The sequence below is a fragment of the Micromys minutus genome (assembly GCF_963924665.1).
Source record: "Micromys minutus genome assembly, chromosome: 30".
Lineage (NCBI taxonomy): Eukaryota > Metazoa > Chordata > Mammalia > Rodentia > Muridae > Micromys > Micromys minutus.
In genome coordinates, this window is record NC_137965.1 from 15,213,859 (window position 1) to 15,238,607 (window position 24,749).

Sequence of the window (24,749 nt, forward strand, 5' to 3'; positions counted from 1 at the left end):
TGCTTATTCATGTTCCTTTTCACCAAACTAGGAATAATGCACAGAGTGGAGTCTCTACGAATCCCTGTTGTAGACTCAGTATCTGCCCAACATAAGAAGAGGGAAGTTCAAGTCATGCTACTCCTGGTTGCTGTGAGAATAACTATATGTATTGGTACCAGAACAGCAGGGCTGGTGATCTCTCCAACATTATACAATTAGTTGTCTTCCCAGCTTGACAATGGTCTTCAAGAGGTGGGCCAAACCATGGTCACCCTCCAAAATCTGATCGGTTCCCTGGCAGCAGCAGTGCTTCAGAAACAATGGGGACAAGATGTTCTTACAGCTAAAGATGGTGGTCTTTGCCTTTTCTTCCAAGAAAAATGCTGCTTCTACATCTGGAATAGTGAGAAGCAAAATCCAGCAGCTACAATCAGATGTCAAGAAATGCAGGTAACGGTATGAGGCCACTAATGCCTGGGTTTTTGAAAACCCTATGTGGAAGTGGATACTGCCTTTCCCAACCTCCCATTCTTCACATTTTTCTGACTTTACTGTTTGCTCCCTGCCTCATAAACCTCATCTTCACATTCTTCCAAGGACAAATTCAAAAAGACATTCGAACCAAACTATCAGTCCCATCTACAGGATTACCAACTGCTATCCACAGAGAAGCCTGATGTGAATGACTATTGAATGAACCCTGATGGTTAGAATCAGCTAAGACCCAAAACTGATGATGCCCCTAGACAGCAGGAAGCCATTTAAGAGATCTGATGCCCCTATTCCTGCCTTACCATCACCCCTACCCCCTTTTTCTTCTCTTTATTGTATGAAAAAGTGAGGAGTGTTAGCATCAGGCACATCTGTGGACAGCTAGCAGCCCCTGGACCAAGCAATGAGATACATCACCTCCAGGGAAAAGCACTGCTCCTGCATCTATCCCTTTTCACATGTGCTGTGGCCCTGCCACACATCCCTCTGCACATTGGTGGGTAAAAGACTCATCTTCTCTATCCACTTTCCTCTTCTTTCCTTCCAGGGGCTACCTCTGGCCCTCTCCCAATAAACCTCCCCCCGTGAGACCTGCCACATGATGTGATTTGTCAGGGACTGCACCACCTATTCTAACACACATGCCTCTAACTCCAGTGCTGTGGAGAAAATTAGCCAGGAGGATCTCTGTGACCAGGGCACCTCCAGGCTCAGTGACACGAACTGTCCCAATGAAATGAGAGAGCAGGACAGAACAATAAAACAGGACACTTATGCTTTTCTTTGGTCTCTGCACCTACATGTACAGGTATGTGCATCCACATGCATACATGCATACATGTCACACACACGCAATAAGCATGCATTTCCTTTCCCTTTCTACTGTTCACAAACAAAACAGAAATATCTAATTTGAATTTTTACATTCGAATGTAGGCTAATGGAAGATCTACACTCTTCAACTGATCCATGGCTGTGTCCGTGTTTACTAAATCTTCCTCTACTGTTCATTGCTGTACATTGTGATCGTAAGCAGCTGCATGCAGAAGATATTATGTTTATTGTCAGGAAGAATGATTTGTAGATTTGTTTCTGTAATTCGAATCTCTATAGAAACATACCCCGATAGATGACTATATTATTTATTTAAATTTCAACTAGATGTAGACAGAAAATAAATAAGAAATGCTACCACAGACACTTCAACTTAACTGCTCAAGAATCTAAATCCATCATGAAAACATTAATCAAAGCTGCAATGTCTGCCAGTGATGCCTTGGTCAGAAGTGCTCGAGCTCTTGAAATAAAGGTACAGAATCTAGTTGGAGACCGACCTTTCTCTCCATAACAAAATAGAGTCAGGAACGCCATGAAGAACAGACAAACGGTCTCATTTGCTCTCTGCCTTTCCATTAAGATCTCATGAGGACTATTTTCAAAATATCATTTGTGTCTTTTATCCTGTAAGGTAAAAAATACATATCTGCTAGAAAGTGTATCATAAAAGAAAATGAGAATTACGTGGGCTACTCATGGGTGAAAGCAACATTTCCTGGATTTTCAATAGTTCCCATTAAAGTCAAATAAGGTTTCACCATTTTTAATATACTCAGGATTTTTCACTGTGGATCAGGACTTATCTCTAAGACTGTCTTCAAATGTGGTCTTTGGAAGTAAATATTAAAGGGATTGTGGTTCTCTGAGGCAACAGGACCCTTGATTTAAACATCCAGTCTCAAGCCACACTAAGAAAGGATCACTAAGTGTGAAGGAAAAAACATCCAGTTCTCATTTAATAAGAAATTCTCCAAAAATTATATGAACAATATCTCCATATCCCTCCACAATTCCCAGGATGAAAATACTGTTCGCTATGAATCGTCTCTTAAGAGCATTAGAGTAACCACAAGTGAAGAAGGAAAAAAAATAATAAAATATTTTTGAGCATAGGGATTTCACCAACACTGGGATGCCATGCTCTTGAAAGTTAGTTACAATTGTGATAATTTGAGCATATGTGTGTGTGTGTGTGTGTGTTTGTGTGTGCATGCATATATATATATAAATATATAAATAAAAAATGTTATTTCTTCAAATTGCACCCTCATGCATTGCCATGTTTCTCTTCAAGCCCAGCGTTTCCCCTCAGTACCAGGATTCCTTTGGACTGTCTCTACCCACTTTGCTTCAATGTACAGGTCCTCCTGTTTTTCTGTCTCCGTTGAATCATTTCTGCCAACAACTTAACAGTACCAACAAGTGTCTTTATATTGCTTACTATATTTCAGATATTTCTATCGATTAATTTCATCTTTACTACAATCTTTTAAGAATCAAGAATTATTTGGTTGAGAATCCAGAAGCCTGAATATGGCAAACTGAAGTTTGCCTAAGGAGTTTATATAAAAGTATTACTGACATGTTATTGAACACGGGTTCTGCTGTTGATGCCCATAGACACTTTACATATCTCAACTAGGAGGAACAGCATCCTGTGATTAAAAAAAAAATTAAGGTAGAAATCCTGATTGGTTACACTCTCGCACCAATCAAATCTTGAACATTTTCTTTAAGTTAGACTTCCTCGCAAAAATTGTGTTTGTTACGTTATAATTTGAAGATAGATCACACGGCGTATGAACATGAAAACAGTACACATTTTAAAATGTCAGTTTTCAGCCTATGAGCAGATAAATGCATTCTAACTTAGGTTATTGAGTTTTGTGTTTTCAACTTTGTGTTTGGCAAGCTTTTCTTCACAAATATGACTTCTTGTATTCTGATCAACTATTATTTATTCTAGATGCATTAATCTCAGGGTCCTCTTTGACAGCAATTCTTGAATCCTAGTTGACCCATGTCTTGTAATAGAAGCACCAGAGACATCGTCCACTTGTACAGCATCCTTTGTTGCACAGGGTCCAGCTGAGCCCTGGGTTCAGTTTTGCCTGGCATCTGAGTGGTGTCTGAGCTTTTAGGCTTAGTGCAACTACTCTATTTTCTGTCAAAGTCTGTCACTGGTGATGATGGTGATGGAATCTGATGTTGAGTAACATAGACAGTTGACATGTGGTAGATACTGAAACTGTTTCAGTCAGGTAACAGCTGAAGAGTAATCTGGAATTTGTTTCCTTAGTAATATTTAATTCATGTGTCTCTGTGTTATCTGGAGTCTACTGGGTTTTTTTTTTTTTTTTTTTTTTTTTTAAGATTTATTTATGTATGTGAGTATATTGTTGGTATCTTCAGACACACCAGAAGAGGGCATCAGATCCCATTACAGATGGTTGTGAGCCACCATGTGGTTACTGGGGCCCTCTGAAAGAGCAGTTAGTGCTCTTAACTACTGACACATCTCTCAAACCTGAGTCTACTGTTTTGTATCAAGAAAAATAGGCATTAAAATGTTTTACCTTTGTTTTCCTAAGCATTGGTAGGTTTTTGCCTATCTCTGTAATATGTGTCTGTAGTAAGATCAATTCCTAGATCAAGGAATTTCCGGGCAAAAGAAAGCAAACTTCTATAATGTCAGGGTTACCTTTGGTGATGGGATAATTCCATTTGAGACCACTTTATCAATGGTATATTATATTATATTGTATTGTATTATATTGGCTTATATATTGGTTATATATTTAAATACTATATTTCAATATACTATTGATTATATTAATCAATGAGATCATTTAATCCATTTTAATCAAGCTGTTTTTATTTGAATGAGAACTGGAGAAAAATCACATTTTTACTGGTAAATAAAGAGAAAATTACAAAATTTCTTACAATTTCTATGATTATATTTTACAAACTACCTAACGTCTGAAACCTGTCTTTGCATCCATAACTGTTTGATGACTACTTGTGTCATTATCATTTATACTATAAGAAAAGGCTTCTCCATCTTGAGCAAGAAATTGGAAAGTTTTATATTTGTTGAAAATACACAAAATTTAGAAAATAAATCTATGCCTGTTATTGAAACTCAAAGTAAATTAACAAACACAACCATAAGGCCTCTTCCATATCCAATGAAACTAGACTCTATAATGGAGCAAATGGAAAACTTACTGTTTATCATGAAAAAAAAATCCCATTAGCTTAAAAAAAATAGAAGAAATGTTATAAAACAGCTCTTTTCCAGTAAAGATAGGAGAAAATGGAGTTGTTGAACCAGACAGAAGGGAAACAAGTGGGAAGAGCCTCTTCCTGCTGTGGCTTTCCTCTGAGGACACATCTGGATTGTGATACAGAGCTGGGGCTAAACAGGCAAAAAGCCAATAGAAATGAAGAGACAGAAACTGAGGACAGGAAATAATGCAATAGCCATCTCGAAGCCAACCAGCAGAGGAGCATTTTAGAGAAAGGCTATGTGGATGTGAATCACTCCTGTGGAAAGTTTAAAATGCCTGAAATTACACTAGACAAGTGGCTTATAAAACTGATTATGGAAGGAAAAGCTCCATGAATTTGCTAGAGCTGTTGCACCAAATGCTACAAACCAAATGGCCTAGTATACAAGTCAAGCATTGACTCCGTCAAAAGCCAAACACCGGAGATGGCTCTAGTTTGATTTCTGTTGCTGTGGTTAAAAAACAAAAAATATAAGAAAAACAATTTAGGGGATGCAAAAGGTTAGAGTCAATCACTGAGGGCGGTCAGGGAAGGAACTCAAGTGGATCTTGAAGCAGAAACCATGGAGGAACACCACTTTCTGGCTTGATCACACACCCATATCTAGCTAGCTTTCTCAGATATTTCAGGACCTCCTGTCCAAGAAATAGTGCCACCTACAGGGGGCTGAACCCTCCCATATCAATTAACAGCCAAGACTTCTTCACAGATGTTCTCAAAAGTCAATGTAATCTGAGAAATTCCTCTACTGATAATACCTTTTCAAGGAACTCTCGGCTGCATCAAGATCATAGTTAAAGCAAATAAAAGATACTTTTTTTTTAAAGTTAGAAATAAAATTACAACAATAGAATGTTTAAGATAATGGCTATTGGAATATGGTTTCCAGATCTCCAACTGTGTGGCTTCTAATGGTCATGGACGTTACAGCATTCTGGAATCTATCATTTGGTTTATGGTAAAGCCAGTTTCCATAACATTGAGCATCGTCAGAATGTGAACCCATGCCCGTAGCTCAAAAAATAAAAAAAATAAAAAAATAAGACTTAGCTACTTCCAATTGACAATTTCTAGAAAACTATACATTATTTTTGTTTGCACCAGATTCCAAATAACTATCAGATATTTCTTCTCCTTCTTATCCTTATGACAAATGTCATGATCCAATGATTCTCCCAGCCAGCCTTGGCTTCTCCCCGTGTTCTCACATGCATAACCAACTCCCATAATACATTCTTTAATATTTAATTTTATCTTGTTTTTTCTGTTTTGGAGTACCTGAACTTACACCTTGTCTTAGTCAGGGTTTCTATTCCTACACAAATATCACGACCAAGAAGCAAGTTTGGGAGCAAAGGGTTTATTCAGCTTACACTTCCATATTACTGTTTATTACCAAAGGAAGTCAGGACTGGACCCCAAGCAGGTCAGAAAGCAGGAGCCGATGCAGAGACCATAAAGGGATGTTACTTATTGACTTGTTTCCCCTGGTTTGCTCAACCTGCTTTCTTATAGAACCCAGGTTACCATCCCAGGGACGGCACCACCCACAATGGGCTGGGCCCTCCCCCCTTGATCACTAGTTGAGAAAATGCCTTACAGCTGAATCTCATGGAGGCATTTTCTCAACTGAGGCTATGTTCTCTGTGATAATTCCAGCTGTGTCAAGTTGACACAAAACTAGCCTCCTCCTCTCTTTCTCTTTCATTCTTGAATATTTAAGTTCCAAGTTCATTTGTGTAGAAGATAAAAAGCCTCTAGGCATAATGATTGTTTGACAGGATGTGTAGAGACCCACTGTGTACAAACACAGTTTATACTATAGAGATAATTCATAAGAGTTTATGAGGAATCCACCTGATAATGTGGTCTGGCACAAATTACTTGGTGTCATGGAGTAAAGAGGGTGTTTGTGTGGGAGATGTTCAATGGGAAAGTCAGAGCACAGATACAGGCATGATAAAGAAATAAATACAACCTAGAACAGATATACATATCCCAACATGTATGCACATACAGAAATTCCTAGCTAGGTCAACAGAAAACATCACTGGAAAGCCACCTTCTCACGCAAGCAACCAAGACCCAGGACTCAAGTTCTACAGGTTTTTTTTTTCTGAAAAAAAAAAAAATCATTGAATTCAGGAATTGTCCAGAGAAGTACAAGATGAGCCTGGTACTTTCTGTTATGGAATATATCTTAGAAGTACTCATAAAATAATGGGGACATATAGTAATAAGAGAGAAGCCAGCTTGAATGACTCCCTGAAGCTAAATTGGAGATAATTTGAGCACAAGCATAAATAACATGATGAGTTTGAAAAACCTATAAAAATATAATTAAATTAACAAAGTTTGAGCAGGAACAGAATAGGCGCTTCATTTCAGAAGTTCTTAATAATAGTAAAAGAAACAATAAACTCACTGTTGGTGAAAGCAGGGTGATGGTTACAAGAGCAAATAAACAATATGAACACTATCAGAGGGTTGGAGGGAAGTGCATTTGACTCGCATACAATGAGCCATATTCCTACCACAGATGGATAAGCTGTGTCTAATCTCAGGGAAACACAAGGCAAATCAAAGTGGACATTTTACAACTTCAACAACAAAAATTGGCCTGTAGTTTTCAAAAATAACAAACACTAATGGCAAAGATGGGAAAGATCCCAGATGGGAAGAATAAAGAGATTTACAAACTAAAGGAAAAGCCTGATTCAGAATGAGCTCCTCCACACCTGCCACATCCCCACGCTACCATCAGGAAACAGAGGCTCAGGTCGGCATGATAATGAGGTGGTGGACTGTACATTGGGACTTTCCCTATTCATCCTGATGCCATGGTTATGTAGAGAACATTCTTACATTTGGGAAATGCATTTATATTCCCAAAGATGTTCAGATATCAGATTGCAGAGTCCTTTCTAGTGCCTCAGGAAAAAAAAACAACAAAAACAAACAAACAAACAAAAAACCAAAAAAACCCTTTTCTTCACTTAAAACTCCTTCGTGAATCTGAGACTATACTAAAAAGGGATGTGCAGAGTAAATGTTAGACTCCAGTGTGTTTTATAAAGCTCGTTTATTTAAGAGTTTGAATATCTGAGTGTATATGTGTGTGTGTTTGTGTGTGTTTTGTGCATATGTGTATGTTCAATTATTTGGATATATATGTTTGTATGGTTGTATATATGTGTATATGTTTGTGTGTATGTATGTTTATGTATGTGTGTATGTGCTATTGTATGTATTCTATGTTTGTGCATGTATATATGTGCAAGCATGTGTGTGTGTGTGAAAAATAAATTCTAAAAGTTAAAGCCAGATTAATTGGAGAGCTAGACTGTGGAGTTTGCATAAACTTGAGGGCTATGTAGGCACAGATTTTGGAACTTTGGGGGTGAATGCTTTCTGTACAAATGTTATACACAGCATTGCAAAATCATAAGCTGTCATATTGTTTTAAAGATCTTATGGGTTCAGGGAGAGGAACAGACTTAAATGTCTTATGTAAAATTTAGATACATAATCAAACTACTGGCCACATTAGGTTGGTAATAAATAACTTCAGTTCAGTCTCCATGGAGTCATGCAGTGGATTGGTGATTAAATATTTGCATAGACCAAACAGCACTAGCATTTGCTTTGCAGCCAGCAAACCTCCTCAGGAGAGTGACCATTTGAACATAAACATTCTCAATGAAACTCAGAACCTTTGCCATTGGAATACATGAACCTTTTCCCAGTTCAATCTTGACTCGTATAAATCTGATGAAAACCACATTATTTTTGCTTCTTAATACAACCAGGAAAACAAAAGACAAATTAGAAAGACCTTCTGAAAAACCTTTCCAATCTTTAAAATTTAAAACATCAGAACTAAACAAACCAAACCTAAATATTTGAGGCCCACATCCTGTTTTATTGGAATGATCAAGAACTCCTATAGATATTTCCCAGCTCCGAGTCTCTCAGTCCATAGCATTGGCAGGGCACAAAGAGGCGCTACCTACTGGGGAAACAGCTGTCTTCAATTTATTACATCAGAAATGGAATGAGCCCTTTTCTCTAATCCCAAAGAAAACCAAGTTATTCATTTGTAAACAAAGTTGTAGCACCAGGGTTCCTTTGGGCCTGTATCACAGAGAACTCCAGGTCCAAATTTCATCCACTGAACTTTAGATTTATGTGTTTCTTACTTCTCAACATAGGAGAAAATACCATATTTTTTTCAAACTTTTAAATATGCCCTCCCAAATTTTTGATTGAAATATTACTTATAAGAGTTATTATGAAAGATCTTTCTGCTCAAATATGTCTTAGATATCTATTTCTAGTCCTATTTTCCCCTAAACATCCCATACACAATATTTCTACACCATTTAAATTGTTTAACTTAGGAGATTTTCAAACAAAACAAATATCATACCTAGGTAGTTCTAAGGCTAATAATGGCAAGACCTTAAAAAACTTTTGCAGACTGAGATAAAGGGTCTTGACTAATATCCAGAGGCACCACCAGAAGGGCCGGCATCCTCATGTAAGTAAGGCAATCCATCTCTGAAGAATCATCTTCATTGAGTAACCACTTTTAAAAGCAACAGCTTCCCTCACGTAGGCACCAATCAGTACGAACATTTTCTCATTTATTGTCTAAAGATGCTTAAAAGCTTCCTTAATATCTCATTCGTGTCCAACATTTTCTAAGAGCTCAAAAAGATCAAAATACCCCTTCCCATTCAAAGAGTGACTTCAACCCTGAGCTGAACACTCATTTGTGTCACCAACACCTATCTTCTGTGCCTCCACTTTGTTGTGGACTCTGGAAAACAAGAATTGAACCCACAGAGTACTGTGGACATCCTGAGAGGATACACACTCAAGTTAACCAAAGGCAAAGCAAGAGAGCTCTAGAAGTATGCAGAAGGGATCAAGAGCAAAATGTATGGTCAAAGACTATCCCAGGTCAAAGCCAATACCTGGAGGAAGGAGGGATGCACCAAGGTAACTAGAGAGGGCAAAGGGGTCTAGGAATGGAAAAGAGACTGATCTAACACCAGGAGTCTTTAAAAAGCTGTGAAGTGTTATAAGACTCAAAATTGCTTGAGAAGGTTTGAGCTACTGGAGAGTGCACTATTATTTCCTGCTGGTTAGTGATGGGGCCGGAAGTGCAGGTACCATGGCAATAGATTAAGGCTCCTTTATAACTCAGCATTAGGAGACAGAAATACATTTTAGAAAAATTGAGAAGACCTTTAAAGGGGTTCTCTCAGAAAGTGACTCCTGGTTAGGACTCAACTTTTGTGTTGACCAACTAATCCTGGGAATGGGACCTGGCTCTGGAGAGTGGTTGACAAGCCCAGGGGCCGTCCAGTGGAGAGAACAGACTTCCCCTTTGCCCGCTGGTATCAGCACCAGACAATATGTTGGATAAGGATGTGATACTGTGTCTGCCTTCCTTCTCTAGGTGCTGGAATTCCATCCGACTCTCAACCCTGCCTTCACTCTGAATGAGTTCACATTTACACCTGTCCCAACGAGTCCTTTTTCCTACATCGAATACAGTTTTGTTGAAGGCAGAACAACTCCATCCTCATCTCCAGTACGCTTCTCTGAAAATTTCTCTCAGTCAACTAGAATTTTAACCTCCATTTCTCTGATGGAATGTGTCCCCAAGATCTGCCAAGAACACACTACCTTGGTGTCACAGTGAGTACAGAGTCTTCACTTTTTCCTGTCCCCTGGCTCTTAGGGACCTTGCTCCTGACTGCTCAGATGCCTGTTTTCTAGAAAGTTACCACTGATGTTTTGACTTGTTTTGTGCTCCCTCCTGCCCGAGGAAATCTAGCTCCATCTACTCCACAGTAGCTAACAGACAACAAAATCTATGAGTGCCATTTCTTCTCAGATCAGGTCTCAACAAAGCCCTCACTCCTTGCTTCCTTCCTACTTCTTTGGAGGCAACTTGCTCATCTGTGGAGACATACAAGATATTTCAAATAATAAAATACAACTATTATGATGTATTATGTGTCAAATTCTGTAGTGACTGCTTTTATCAATTATCTTATTTACTAATTTTTGCAAACTCTTGATAAAATCTGGCATAACACTCTCCATTTAACTGATAAGAAAGTACCTTTAATTCACCTAAAGTCAATGAATATCCCACAATGTACCTGACCTTTGACCTCATCCACCTGCCCCCTTCCATTATCCTCTCTGATTAATGTAACAATGTCCATTAACAAAATTACATTTCAGAAAAAAAAATTAGTTCCCTCTGAAAACCATTTTTCTAGGCGATAGTGTCTCACAAGACTGTTAAGAAGCAATGCCTGCTCTGTTCCCATTTACATAGATACTTTCTTTTCTTTCTGATAACATCAAAATGTTTTCAGTTTTTCTAGGGACAAAACTAAACTGAGAAGCCATGTTCAATTTCAGAGACTACATTCTCAGTTCCAATTAAAGCCGCTTCATGCGGAGTTGCTATTAAGGTTACATTGGATTGTGAAGTCAAATTTACAACTGTTTCTAAGAACTGGTAAGAGTCTAGCGTTTTATGGAGAATCAAGCTGTGAGGGAATGATTATTGCTTAGTTTACTTTTTCAGGGGATAAAAGGGAGGAAGCTAATATTTAAAGAGAAATGTACTAGTTGCAATAAGAAAATCTCAGTAGGGACATTTGTAAATGATTTCTCGGGTAAACCCCACAATTTGTCAGAATAAAAAAAATAATAAAGCCATGCATTGTCTAGGACAAAGTAATTGAACATCATTTGTTGGTCAGTATTACCAGGTTCCACTAAAAAAGCAAAGCAAAGCAAAAGAAAACAAACTAAACCCTTGGAGAGTTCATTTCCAAGGCTCTTTGCTTAAACTAGTGGCAGAAACTCCCTAGTGTAGATGTCATGGTTTTATAGATCTATAACATAACTGTACTCTGCTACCAATAGCAAACAGGTTGATTATGGTCTTCCTTTCCTGTTTCCTTACTCTCATACCACTTTTTTTTTGATATTTCTCCCAATGTTTTCATTTATCCATTTACTCAGTGAGTTGCTCATGCTAATTTATTTTATAGATGTATTTTTAATTTTACCATGTTTTGCCAGCATGCATTCACGTATGTGCAGTTCCCACAGAGGCCAGTAGAGGGATTCTCTGTAGTTGGAGTGACAGCTTGTGAGCTCACTTATGAGTGCTGGAAACAGAACACAGAGCCTCTGGAAGAAAAACCAGTTAGGACTCTTGACCAACATGATGGTTGGTCTCTCTAGCCTGATTCTTTTATTTACCCATACAAACAGTGCCAATCATTCAGAGAGTCATTTATTTATTTATTTTTCCACCTAGTAAAGATTAGAAAACATTGGCTTAACCAGTCAGGCCATCTGGTGAGCCATATAGTCTCTGGTGCAGCTGTTCAGTTCCATCTTTGTGAGGTGATCAAGAAATAGCTATAACTGTCTCTGGGTGTATTTTTATTTGTAAACGCAAGCCATAGAGAAGGATTGATTGTCCTGTAACATTGCTGATTGATCTACACATGTTTTCTATACTCTTGACTTAAAGTTCCGAGTGATTCATTGTGTTTACAAGAGGGGCATTGGTCAGCCGTGTTATGTGTGTGGCACTGAGTCTTTTTAATCACAAGTTGACATGGTTCATTCCATATTTCAGTGTCCTAGAAAACAGAGAAGTCGATGCATTGAAATTTTTGGCTTTATAAACAATATGCCAGAAGTGCTGTATCTGAAATCGGTTTGGCTTACCCATACCTGAAGCTATCTGGTGTGCAGTTAAATAACAAAACTACATCCATGTTTTATATTAGTCCCTGGATTAAATAACAAATTATGGGTTTAGTTCAACCATAGAAAATTATAAATATCTCTAACATTGATCAGTTTGAGGAAAGATATTTTTTTCTGAGTTTACCATAATAGGATAAACTCTGGTAAAGGAGTTAGCCATACATTGAAGGTCCAACTCTATAATTTTATGGCATTAAATAGAGAAATAAAGAATTCACACATTATCTGGGACAGGGTGGTCATAAGCAGCACTGTTATTTTTCTCCCAAATTTGACAATAAATTCCCAAACACCTTTGATAAACTGAGAAGAATGAGGCAGAATTGAACTTGCTATGGCAGCAGTGGAAACTGGGTGAAAGAAAGAAGACTCAGTACAAAGCTCTCTGCTTTGTCCAAATGGCATTGGATGCTGTGAGGATAGGTAGACCTCAAAGCTGCATTCCATAATGTCAGACTCCAGCAAGTGAGGTCCTGAGGAGTTACACTTAGCAGCCCTAACGACCTCATGAGCTATGGCAGCCGGAGCTTTCATATTGTGACAATCACTGCTCCACTTACTGGCCTGAAATTCAAGGGTTGAGAATCTTGAACTCCTCTTTAGAGACTCGGCCATGGTTCAGGTTCTTCTCCTGCTGCCATGGACATAAAGTAAGACAGTGAGGCCAGACCTCTGCTCTAGGATGGCCAATGCAAGACATTAGTCTTCTACAAAACATACTCTTTCTCAGTGTTCTGGCATCAAATAAATTGTGTAAAGTATGTTGACATTTCAGCAAAATTTAAGGATGTAAAAATATTACAGAAAACGTTTTCCATCTGATGTCCACTCTACTTATAACTTAGTGAATCCCCCAATTCCAGAAGAAACAAAATGTCTTCATGCATAGGCCGTTATAGCCAAAAAGTTTGTCCTTTCACTTGTTCTTAGAATGCCTTTGTCTCTGAGGTTCTATATCAAGGTTATAACATCAATAAAACTGACAGATTAGGTAGCATCTGGTTGAAGATTCTACCAAGAGCTTCTGAGCATGAAAGATGACCCTTATGTTAGTGACTATGTTAGAATTCTCTAGAGAAGTAGGTCAATAGGCTGCGTATGTGTGAACTGAGAAGGATTTATTTTCATAAACTCACTCATATCATTTTGGAGACTAGAATGCCCAAATCTACAAATGTGGGTCAGTGTCATCACACTGAGGCCTGGGGGAAATGTCAGCATTGCATTTACATCTAATAGTTGTCTGTTGCAGATTCCCTTTAGCTTAATGAAGGCTGCTCTTTTCCTAATTGCTCAAGTAAGCAAATGAGACCCACTCAAGTTATGGAGGGCACTATCGATTACCTAAAAGTTATCAATTAAAATGATAACCATATGCAGAACTTCCCTTGTGAAAAATAATGTTCAATAACATAACTTAAAAATAATTTTCCTTTGTGAGGTTAGCCTAGGATGCATGCATTTAACCCTAATCTTTGACTTTTTGTTGTTTTGTTTAATATTGGTGGGGCACATCCATGCACAGGAATGTGTGTGTAACTCAGAAGATAGATTAAGTGAGTCAGTTCTCTCCTACTGCAGGACCTAGGGAATCAAAGTCATGTTTGAATTTGAGGCAAGTTTCTTTGCTCTCTGAGCCATTTTGATGGTCCTTAGGACCAAAAGTATAAGAGAGCTCAAAATGTGACTATTCAATGGCAAGGGAGGAAGCATAGCACACAGTGTAGTGTTCCTCTCTTACTAAGGAGGCACACAGCTAACTATAGTGTGCCCATCAGCTGGAGAAGATAGAACAACCACTAAAAGGATTCATGCATAGTCTGCTCATGAAACTGTAACAAACAGATGTGAAGTGACCAGGTGAGGGAGGCTTCCAGTGAGGATAAGCATTACCTGCATCCAGGGTCCCTCTTTGCATCATTGTCTACCTGGAACACTGTGCCTGGGTAAGGAAAAAGCTAAACACGAAGGTATATGCGAAGATAGAAGCAAAACAAAGGATGATTACACGTGTAACAGAAAGTTCAAAATCCATATTGCCATTCAAAAATGTAAAGTAAACCAATAATAATGCCCATCAGTTATTTTCTGCCCACTGTTTGAAGAGTTACCACATGTTTTGTTTAAATAACCAAAAGAGTCACACTTAATCTTAGCCAAAAGGCTGAGCAGTGATCTAAGTTTTCTTTAGAAGAAAAAAATGATGCCAAATGTTCCTGTAAGGAAGCTGAAATTTTGCTGATAATACAAGTTTAGGAGATAGCAGGTTAAATACAGAGAAAAGTGGGTTGATCACTTAGAGTGCTCAGCATGGCCTTTAGCAATTTCCAAAGAAATTTGCAACAATGGGAAAGAATATTAATTTTTTCAGATGTCATGTTTTTTTAACTGTAGGATTATAAAACTGTCCAAACATGTTCTGAAATTATTCTTAAAGTTCAACCATATAACACCGTATTAAATTTCTGATACTTTTACTCTTTTTAAAGATACACATATAGTAGTCCATAATTAGGAACATAAAAATCAAAATCAATACTTTTATAATAATGTCAAGAAACCAATATATATGACCATAACTCTGTAATACCCTATGGATAATAGGTAGAGTGGAAGCCAGGCCAATACCTAATCAGATACTGAAGAAAGGTATATCATAAAGAGTATAATGGTAGAATTTTTTATTAAAATGGGCTATATTATTTTTCCTATTACATAGACATCACAAACTTCATTCATATCAAATTTATCATTTCTAAATACCTGTATATTTGACTATGAATGAATGTGAATTGATCTTCCCCAAAGAGGTCAGTAGTCTTAATGCATAAGCCAATGTAATAATCAATAACATCATCATACATGATGCTAAAATGTTTACTGCTACACAGCATAAATGCTTCTCTGGGATAGGATTTGCCAAACACAGGAGTGATCCCTTGATCTACTTGGACTTGAGGGAACCAAATAACCCTATTTAAAATGTAGTACAGAGATAAACAGAGAATTCTCAGCTAAGGAATATTGAATGGCTGAGAACCACCTAATGAAATGTTCAACATCCTTAGTCATCAAGAACATGTAAATCAAAACAAGCCCAAGACTCTACCTCACACCAGTCAAATGGCTAAGAACAAGAGCCCTGGTGACAGCAGATACTGGTGAGGATGTGGAGAAAGAACACTCCTCCATTGTTGGTGAAATTACAAGCTGGTACAACCACTCTGAAAATCAGTCTGGTGGTTCCTCAGAAAATTGGACATAATACTACCTGAGGACCCAGCTATACCATCCTTGGCATTTACCCAAAAGATGTTCCAACATGTAACAAGGACACATGCTCTACTAGGTTCATAGCAGCCTTATTTATAATAGCCAGAAGCTGCATAGAACCCAGATGTCCTTCAACAGAGGAATGGATACAGAAAATGTGGTACATTTACAAAATGGAGTACTACTCACCTTTTTAAAAACAATGACTGATTTCATGAATTTCTTAGGCAAATGGCTGGAACTGGGCATATACCCAAAAGAAGCCCCAACATCTAACAAGGCCAGATATTCAACCTTGGTCATAGCAGCCTTATTTATAATAGCCAGAAGCAGGAAAAAAACTCAGATGTCCTTCAACAGAAGAATGGATACAGAAATTGTGGTACATATACACAATGGAGTACTACTCAGCTAACAAAAACAATGACTTCATGAAATTCCTGGGCAAACTGATGGAACTTTAAACTATCATCCTGAGTGAGGAAACCCAGTCACAAAAGAACACTCATGGTATGTACTCATTTATAAGTGGATACTAGTCCAAAAGCTCAGAATACCCAAAAAACCATTCACAGAACTTATGAAGCTCAAAGAGAAGGAAGACCAAAAAGTGGATGCCATAGCCTTTCTTAGAAGGAAGAACAAAACATTCATGGGAAGAATTAAAGGGACAAATAGAGAAGCAGGGATTGGAGAAAAGATCATCCAGAGACTGCCACACCTGGGGATATACCCCATGTGCACCCAATAAACCCAAGCACTATTGCTGATGCTAAGAAGGCTGATCCTCAGAGGCTTTGCCAGAACCATACTGATAGAGGATTAACCATCAAACTGAACACAGGGACCCCAATGAAGGAGCTAGAGAAAGGACTGAAGGAGCTGAAAGGGTCTGCAACCCCATGGGAAGAACAAAAATATCAACTAACCATACCCACCACAGCTCCCAGGGACTAAACACCAAGAATGAGTTCCCATGGAAAGACCCATAGCCCCAGGTTCATAGGCCGTAGAGGATAGTATTTTCTGACATCAATGGGAAAAGAAGCCTTTGGTCCAGTGAAGGCTGGTTTTCCCAGTGTAGGGGAATGCCAAGGTGCTGAAGTAGGAAAGGGTAGTTGGGAGAGGGAGCACCTTCATGGAGGCAATGGGACGGGGAGGGGGAGTGAGATTGTGGGAAAGGGATAACATTTGAAATGTAAATTCAAAGAATATTCAATAAATTTTGGGGAAAATTCATTGAAAAACAAAAAACAAGAACAGAAGAAATCATGCTAAGGTAACCCAATCACAAAAGAACACATGTGGTATGCACTCACTGATAAGTGCATATTATCCCAAAAGCTCGGGATACCCAAGATACAATTCACAGACCACATGAAGCTCAAGAAGTAAGAAGACCAAAGTGTGGATGCTTCAGTCCTCCTTAGAATGGGGTGGGTTCAAGATAATCACAGGAGGAAATACAGCGGCAGAGTGTGGAGCAGAAACTAAAGGAAACACCATCCAGAGACGGCCCCATCTGGGGATCCATTCCATATATAGTCACCAAACCCAGACAATATTGTGGATGCCAAGAAGTGCTTGCTGACAGGAGCCTGATATAGCTGTCTCCTGAGATGCTATGCCAGAGACTGACAAATCCAGATGCAGATGCTTGCAGCCAACCATTGGACTGAGAACAAGGTCTCCAATGGAAGATTTAGAGAAAGAACTGAAGGAGCTGAAGAGGTTTGCAACTCCACAGGAAGAACAACATTATCAAACAACCAGACCCCCCAGAACTCCCAGGGACTAAACCACCATCCAAAAAGTACACATGGAGGGACCCATGACTCCTTCTGCATATGTAGTAGAGGACTGCTTTGTCGAATAAATAGGAGGAGAGGCCCCTTGGTCCTGTGAAGGCTGAATGACCCAGTGTAGGAGGAATGCAAGGTCTGGGAGGCAGGAGGGAGTGGCAGGCAGGTAGGTGGGTGATCATCCTCACAGAAGCAAGGGGAGGGGGGATGGGATAGCAGGTTTTCAGAGGCGATACTGTGAAAGGGGATAACATTTGAAAAGTAATTTTTAAAAATCCAATAAAAGAAATAAAGTGAAAAAGAGATAGAAATCCCCTGGTCAGTTACAGGTGAACCCCTTGACCCCACAGGGTTGGGAATCACCAATTCAGAGATCTGCATTGCTTTGTCACAGAAGTGCATCACCTCACGACTATCCTATGTTGCCTGCCTCTGTCAAGGGTAGAAGGAGGGGTCCTCACTAGAGACAGGTTGAAAGGTTCACATATTGTAAAGTTGGTCTTGTCAACCTGGGATATTCCTCATGGGACATTTTGACATGGAATAAAACCAAGTGCTGAGCGAAAGGCTCAAGGCAGAGGTACTGAACTCTTGGACAGTGTCTAGAGAAGTAACTTGTGAACAATAGGAGTGTCATTTAAATATGCCTTCAAAGTCCTCTTTGTAATATTTTGTTAACTGACCCCAGCTTCAATGTAGTGTTAGTTTGGATTCTATATGTGAATAGCAAAATAGAATTGGAAATTTGCTTTGCTCTTTATTTAACAATTATTTTTAACTAAAATCTAGGTCACTTTCCTCTCAGTTCCTCTCACCCCTTTTCAGGATTGTGGATTTTTTCTGTATGATTGTTACATATATGTGCACCAGTCCTGCTGGTGCAAAATCGAACAGCCCTCTGGAAGATGGGGAGTGAGGATGTATATAGGAAAGACAGAAAAGAAGGCTCAGAGAATAGTTAGAAACTGTAAGGAAATTATTTTTATTGGTCCAGTTTTACAGACAAATGCACAGGGCTCAGTGAGCTTAGGTACTTTGATGAAGTTTTCTTGATAGACAGCACAGGGTTTTTTATGATGGATTTAGAACTGTCCTCTTTGCATAAGCAGCATCTGTCAGAATCAGAGTTTTGTCAATACATTACACATAAACTCTCCAGTGGAAATCATAGTCACACAGTTACATACTTGACCTACATTATATATGGACATGTTTTATGTATGAACATGTGCATATAAAATGTATATGCATATGTTTATATTCATGCATATGGGAATCTAATTTAACTTGGAGGAAAGTATTTTAAATTCTACATTAATATAGAAGGATAATTTTATTGATATTAAAATAAAATAACAAATATTAAATAAATGCATAAAGTAGTAAACTGATTCTTGGGGAAAGAGGGACAGGATTTGTTACAAAAATCCATAGATTATAAAATAACATGACGTTTTCCCTTCACAGCATATGTTTGAGAAAGAATAGAGGATTTGGAGCTGCAGAAATATGAAGAATGGACTCAGCAGCTTCCCTTAAATGGAGAAGCAAGTAATACAGATGGAGCAGCAAAACCATGGGGCATTCAGTTCAGGCTTTCTCTGTGATTCCCAAGTAACGCAGAAGGTTTTTCAGCTTTAGGAGTGTTTACAGTCAGCCTAAGTTACATGTCTGAAAGGACATGGAGCAACAGAGGATCAGTTCTCAAACTGAGATGTGCACTGTACAAAAGAAAGGGAAGCTGAGCAAAGAGAGGGAAGAGGCGGTAGGATGGGAGGATAGAGGGAGAAAGGGAGGGAAGGAGGGATAGAGGGAGAAAGAGAGGGAAGGAGGAAGGAAGAGAAATTATCAGACTCTACTGCATTGCAGAATTTTATGCCACAACTGCAAACTTTATCACAATCAGTGATCTTTAGCTGTATTATCTAATAGAATGCATTCTGCATAATCAAAAACAAAACAAACAAAACAAGCAAACAAATAAAACCCTGAACTACTATTGTAAAAACAAAATAATAAAACATTTTAGAATGTCAAAATACACATTGGTAATTTCTTATTGGCGGCCTCCAAATAAATTCCTACAGTAATTTACTGAAATAAGATAATTTTAATGGTTTTCCACAGTCTAAAAACAGGGAGTCTAACCTTATTATAAGATTTCAAGATTAAATTTAAAAGATATTCAAATGAGATTTCTAGTTTTGTTTATTAAAACAAAACATAAGCTTAATAACAAATCCCGTCTCAATGCCAGACTGGGTCAAACTAGAGAATGGTAGTTATTTAGCAAATGTTCAATATAAATCCTGATATGGAGTTTCAAAAGAAAATTATAATATTCAGGGAGCAAAATATTTACTTTTATGGGGGAGAAAACAATATCGGAAAGTTAAAAATTATAAGGATAAGATTTAAATTTATCACAACATAGAACATGTTTAGAGGAATTCAGTGAAGAGATTACTCCCACCCCCATATGAGCTAGCTGGTACTAACTTATACTAGTTGCTTTTCTATTACTGTGACAAAACACCATGACCAAGGCAACTTGTAGAATAAAACATTTAATTTGAGATCTCATTGGTCCAGTCTGTCACCATCATGGCAGGAGGCATGGCAGCAGACAGGCAGGCAGGCATGGTGCTGAGGTAGGAGATGAGAGATTGTATTTTGAGACACAAGCCCTAGGAAGAAAGAGATGATTGGTAGTGGCTAGGCCTGTGGGACCTCAAAGTCCACCTTAAGCGACACACTCCCTCCAACAAAGACACACCTCCTAATTCTTCCCAAACAGTTCTACCAACTGAGTGCTCAAATAAATGAGCTTATAGGGAGGCATTCTCCTTTATCTCACCACCTAAGTCATTGATTGAATTTTGTATCTAAGAGATTGAGTAAGGCATCTTCAACTTTCTCATATCACTCACCTCTGACCCGCTAGTGCCTTATTTTGACATCACATTGACTGTGATATCAACCAACCCTGGCACCACTGCTAGAGTTCTGAGACATTAAAAAGAATGTTACTTCTCTTTATTGCATTACTTAATGTGTCAATTAAGTCTCCAAATAAATACAATTATTTAGTGAGAATCTTACCTGTATGTATATATAAAAGTTCAAACTGCTATCTGTAAAAAAAAAAGTTCAGCACTATTTTCTATTCATTTTATTATTTTATACTTACATAAAATGTGTTTTGAGCAAATCTACCTCCAATTCCTCTTCTCTACCCTCTGTCACTTTTGCCTCCCAACTTCACGTCCTTTTTCTTTTGTAAAAATCCAGAGTCTACTCACTGTATGTAACATGTATGCACATAGGTGTAACACTATTTAAAAGAGAATGAGAAGCTTTTCAAGGACTGCTTCCCACAAGAAAACTGATTCTCTCTTCCCCAGTAGCCATTAACATTGAACAGCTTCTCAGCTTAGGAGTAAATTCATGAGCCCCTCCCTATTTCATGAGATCTTGGCTGTCTTTATCTTTCACAAGTCATGTTCACGCAGTCATAGCTACTGTGAGTTTATGGGTGTCATGGCTTTATTGTGTCCAGAAAATGCTATTTTGCCACAGAAACTTCTTCCTTCTGATTCTTACCATCTTACTAGCCCCTACTCCAAGATGATCTCTGAGCCTCCTAGAGAAGGTGTAATACTGGTGTCTGATTAACTGCTATGCACAAACTAAGTGTGCCTCGCTGAATGAATTGCAATCAATTGCAGAAGGAAGATTCTCTAATGATGGTTAAGAGATCTTCTATCTGTATAAAGAAAAGAACTTGGGGATTCATTTAGCAGCATTGTGCTTCATTGTATTCTTGGGATTTGTGTTAGATTACGATTGGTCAATAAAAGGATCAAAATAAATCACTGGGGGACATTTTTCCAGCAGGTATATGGTTATCTGTAGTAGCTTCAGGAAGATTTCCTGACTTAAAGGGTGAATCATTCAAATTCCATGACACAGTCACTAATTCTTATGAAACTCCAGGTTAATAAGAAAATAGAAGTAGCCAAAATATGTACCACTTGTGCTGTTAACAAAACACTAACTTTAGTGTGAGTTCACTGGGACAAAGGGTAATGATTACAAAATACTTAGCATATGATAAGTGTGAATCTGTTTTGATATTAGCTGCACATGAGTTTCTTCACGATAACTTTAGGAAAGCAGACAAGCGCAGATTTTTCTCAGGAGACATGATGAAAGGACAAATAGAACTTTAGTTTTGTAACCTTGTCCAGGAGTGGATTTGCCAAAGCTGGTCCAGGACTGGAGCCAGAGTCTCAAAGAAGCGAATGCTGCAGTTTCTGGGCACCTGGCTCTCCCCCTGGGCTGTCCTTACTAGTTTTTAGGCCAGCTGTGTCTGAGGCATTGAATGGTTTTTGGTTTTTATTGTTGTTGCTTGGTTTGGTCTTTGTTTTTCCCCCCTACTGTGTCTGACTTAGCTATTTTTCAACCTTTACTACCAACCACAAGAAAAAATATTTTTCAAAATATGCTGTAAAACAGCAGCAGTGAGCCACTGTTTTCTGAAGTCTATTTTCAATATTGTAATTTTCCATGTAAAAGCCTAAACCATATATGCTGTCCTAAAATGACATATAATAACCAAATAGTATAAATGATGCTGTCGTTCTAAATAAACTTGCTTGGTGTAACTCATCAGTTTATTAATGATCTCCTGGTCACATCTTCTGCTTTTTTCTCTTTATTTTTCATCCCAAGCCCCCCCCCCCCCCCGACACTTGACACCTCACTGTTCTGAGGTCTTATTTCTGCAGGTTTGGGTCCAACACCCCTAAAACTTGTATTGTTACAGAATCACAGGAACATGGCTGGACTAAACACCAGCCCACGCCTCTGTAAGGTGTGATAGTAGTGTGCAACTGGCGATCATCCCCAAATTCTTTGTCTTCCATTTCATGCTGCACAGGAGCATTCCTGTGCTCCTTCTCTGAAGTCCATTTTCATTCTTGTAATCTTCTATGTAAAAGCCTAAGCCATATACACTATCCTAAAATGATGTACAATAACCCAAATCGACTTAATTTTACTGCACTTTCCTCTAATATCCAAACAATTTGGAATATCTTATCAAAATCACAGCTTAACACCAAGGTGCTTAAAACCGAATATAGTCTGTAACAGTTGCTCAAGAATGCAGTTCCTCCTGTTGCAGCTCAAAAGATAACCCCCAGCGGAGGATGGCCACCTTCCTTCTCACTTGAATGAATTAAAGTACAGCCAGGTAGCTTGTTAGACACAATTTAGTCAATTGGTGACAAAAAGTCATCTTCACTAATGTGGATGGACATAATACAATCTGCTGAGGGCCCAGATCAAACAAAATGGGAGAAAAGGACAATTTTCTCTCTCTCTCTCGCTTCTAAAACCAAGTCATTAGTTTCCTGCCTTTGAACACTGGGAGATCGCAGTTCCCAGAGCCACTATTAAAATACATGGGGCTTGGGAGTCACCCTGTTGGCTTCTTTGGTTCTTGGGCCTTCAGAGCAAACCAGATTCATACCAATGCCTTTCTTTATAGGTTTCAGAAAGCAAATTGTGTGGATATATAAGTGTATTAGCTAATTTTCTTGACAAATATTGTAGAGAGAGATAGTGATAAATAGATTGATCACTCAGTCTATCAATACACAGATAAATAGATAAATAATGGATGGATAGATAGATGGATAAATGGATATATAAATGTATCAGTGTATACATGATTAATACATACATACATACATACATACATACATGAAACCTGTTGGTATACAAAAGATAGGCTTATAATGGAGAATTTCAATTAATATAGCCTGAACACATGTAAAATCTCCAATATTCCAGGCTAAGTTCTTATTTAATAGTTATCTTACTGGTTAGTTGAATGAATGAATGAATGAATGAATGAATTTACACACTCAAGTTTAGGTTGACAGATGAGTTTAATTAGATGCTCTACTCAGTGCCGCCCAATCTAGTCTGACTCACTTCAAACTTCACCTTCACCTATAACACATTCACACACCTAGTATGATATTATATTGAAAAAACATAAACACAACAAATTAAGAATTCTACATGGAATTACAGAGGCATCTTTGTTGCCATGGTGTCATGTTCATACAGTGTGTATTAGTTACATCTATATGGCCAAAGCATGAACAGTGGAAACTTCAAAGGAAGAATGGCTTTCTTTAGCCACAATTTCAGATCATCATGATAGAGAAAGTGTCACAGAGAATAGAACAATTTTGTCCTATACCAGGAAGCAGAAAGAACCAAAGCTAATATGCTCCCATGGGCGACATCTCAGTGATACACTTCCTCCCTCTAAGTTCCCTCTCTATAGTTTCTAGAACCTCCCAGAAAAGTACCACCCACTAATGAGTAGGCATTCAACCTCAGGCTGTGGAGAAATTCTCAGCTTCAAACCATGTTAATGTGGTGAACTCTGAACCTCTGTATCATAAAGAATAAATTTGTATATATATGAGCATCATACTTATGGAATTCTCCTTTATAAACTTAGTATTGATGTGGACTTTTAAAAGTATGTTGATTGATATATAATATGTTGGTAATGTTCTATATATTATATTATAGTGTAGTATTTATAAGTATAATTATCTATGCTTAGAAAGTTATACTTCTGTAATTAATGTTTCTTTGCATCTGATGCAAAATCAAGACAAAACTACAAGATTGATTTGACTACTTATTTTGCCAAAATTCATGCCACAGTCTATCACAGTTAATAAAAAATGGAAGTAATGCATGCTAAACTGAATGTTATAAAATTGAGATATTTATGGGCATAAGTTTCATAGGTAAAGGAATAACTATACATGTGTTTAAAAAGTACAAGCCAGTATAATGGGGTTCAATATGATTAAACCAGGTATAGTGTGTGTGTGTGTGTGTGTGTGTGTGTGTGTAGATGACATAATGAAATATATTATTATCTATAATTTGTATGCTATTAAAATCTCAAGATAGGGTATTTTACAAAGTAACTTGTTAAATATTTTAAATTATTGAAGAAACTTGGAGAAAGAAGACATGGGCTGCATATGGATGGGATTCTCCTTTAGAAACTTTGTACTGATGTGGACTTTTAAAAGTACATTGTATACATTACTGGCTTGAGCAAAGACTAAATGAGTAAGGAATTTGAGCCAATTACCACAGATAAAAATACAAAGATAAGTCAATACAGGTCTTGGGGCTGAGAAA

General features: G+C 38.0%; 1 pseudogene across 1 annotated transcript in view; it reads left to right on the forward strand.

Moving 5' to 3' along the window:
* The first annotated feature begins 246 nt into the window (after positions 1–246).
* The window catches only part of LOC308439812 (peptidyl-prolyl cis-trans isomerase D-like), a 59,479-nt pseudogene continuing 34,976 nt past the window's right edge, over positions 247–24,749 (forward strand). The window contains exons 1-2 of the transcript in view: positions 247–432; positions 10,073–10,314. The product of the transcript in view is annotated as a peptidyl-prolyl cis-trans isomerase D-like (transcript). The remainder of the gene's footprint in view (positions 433–10,072; positions 10,315–24,749) is intronic.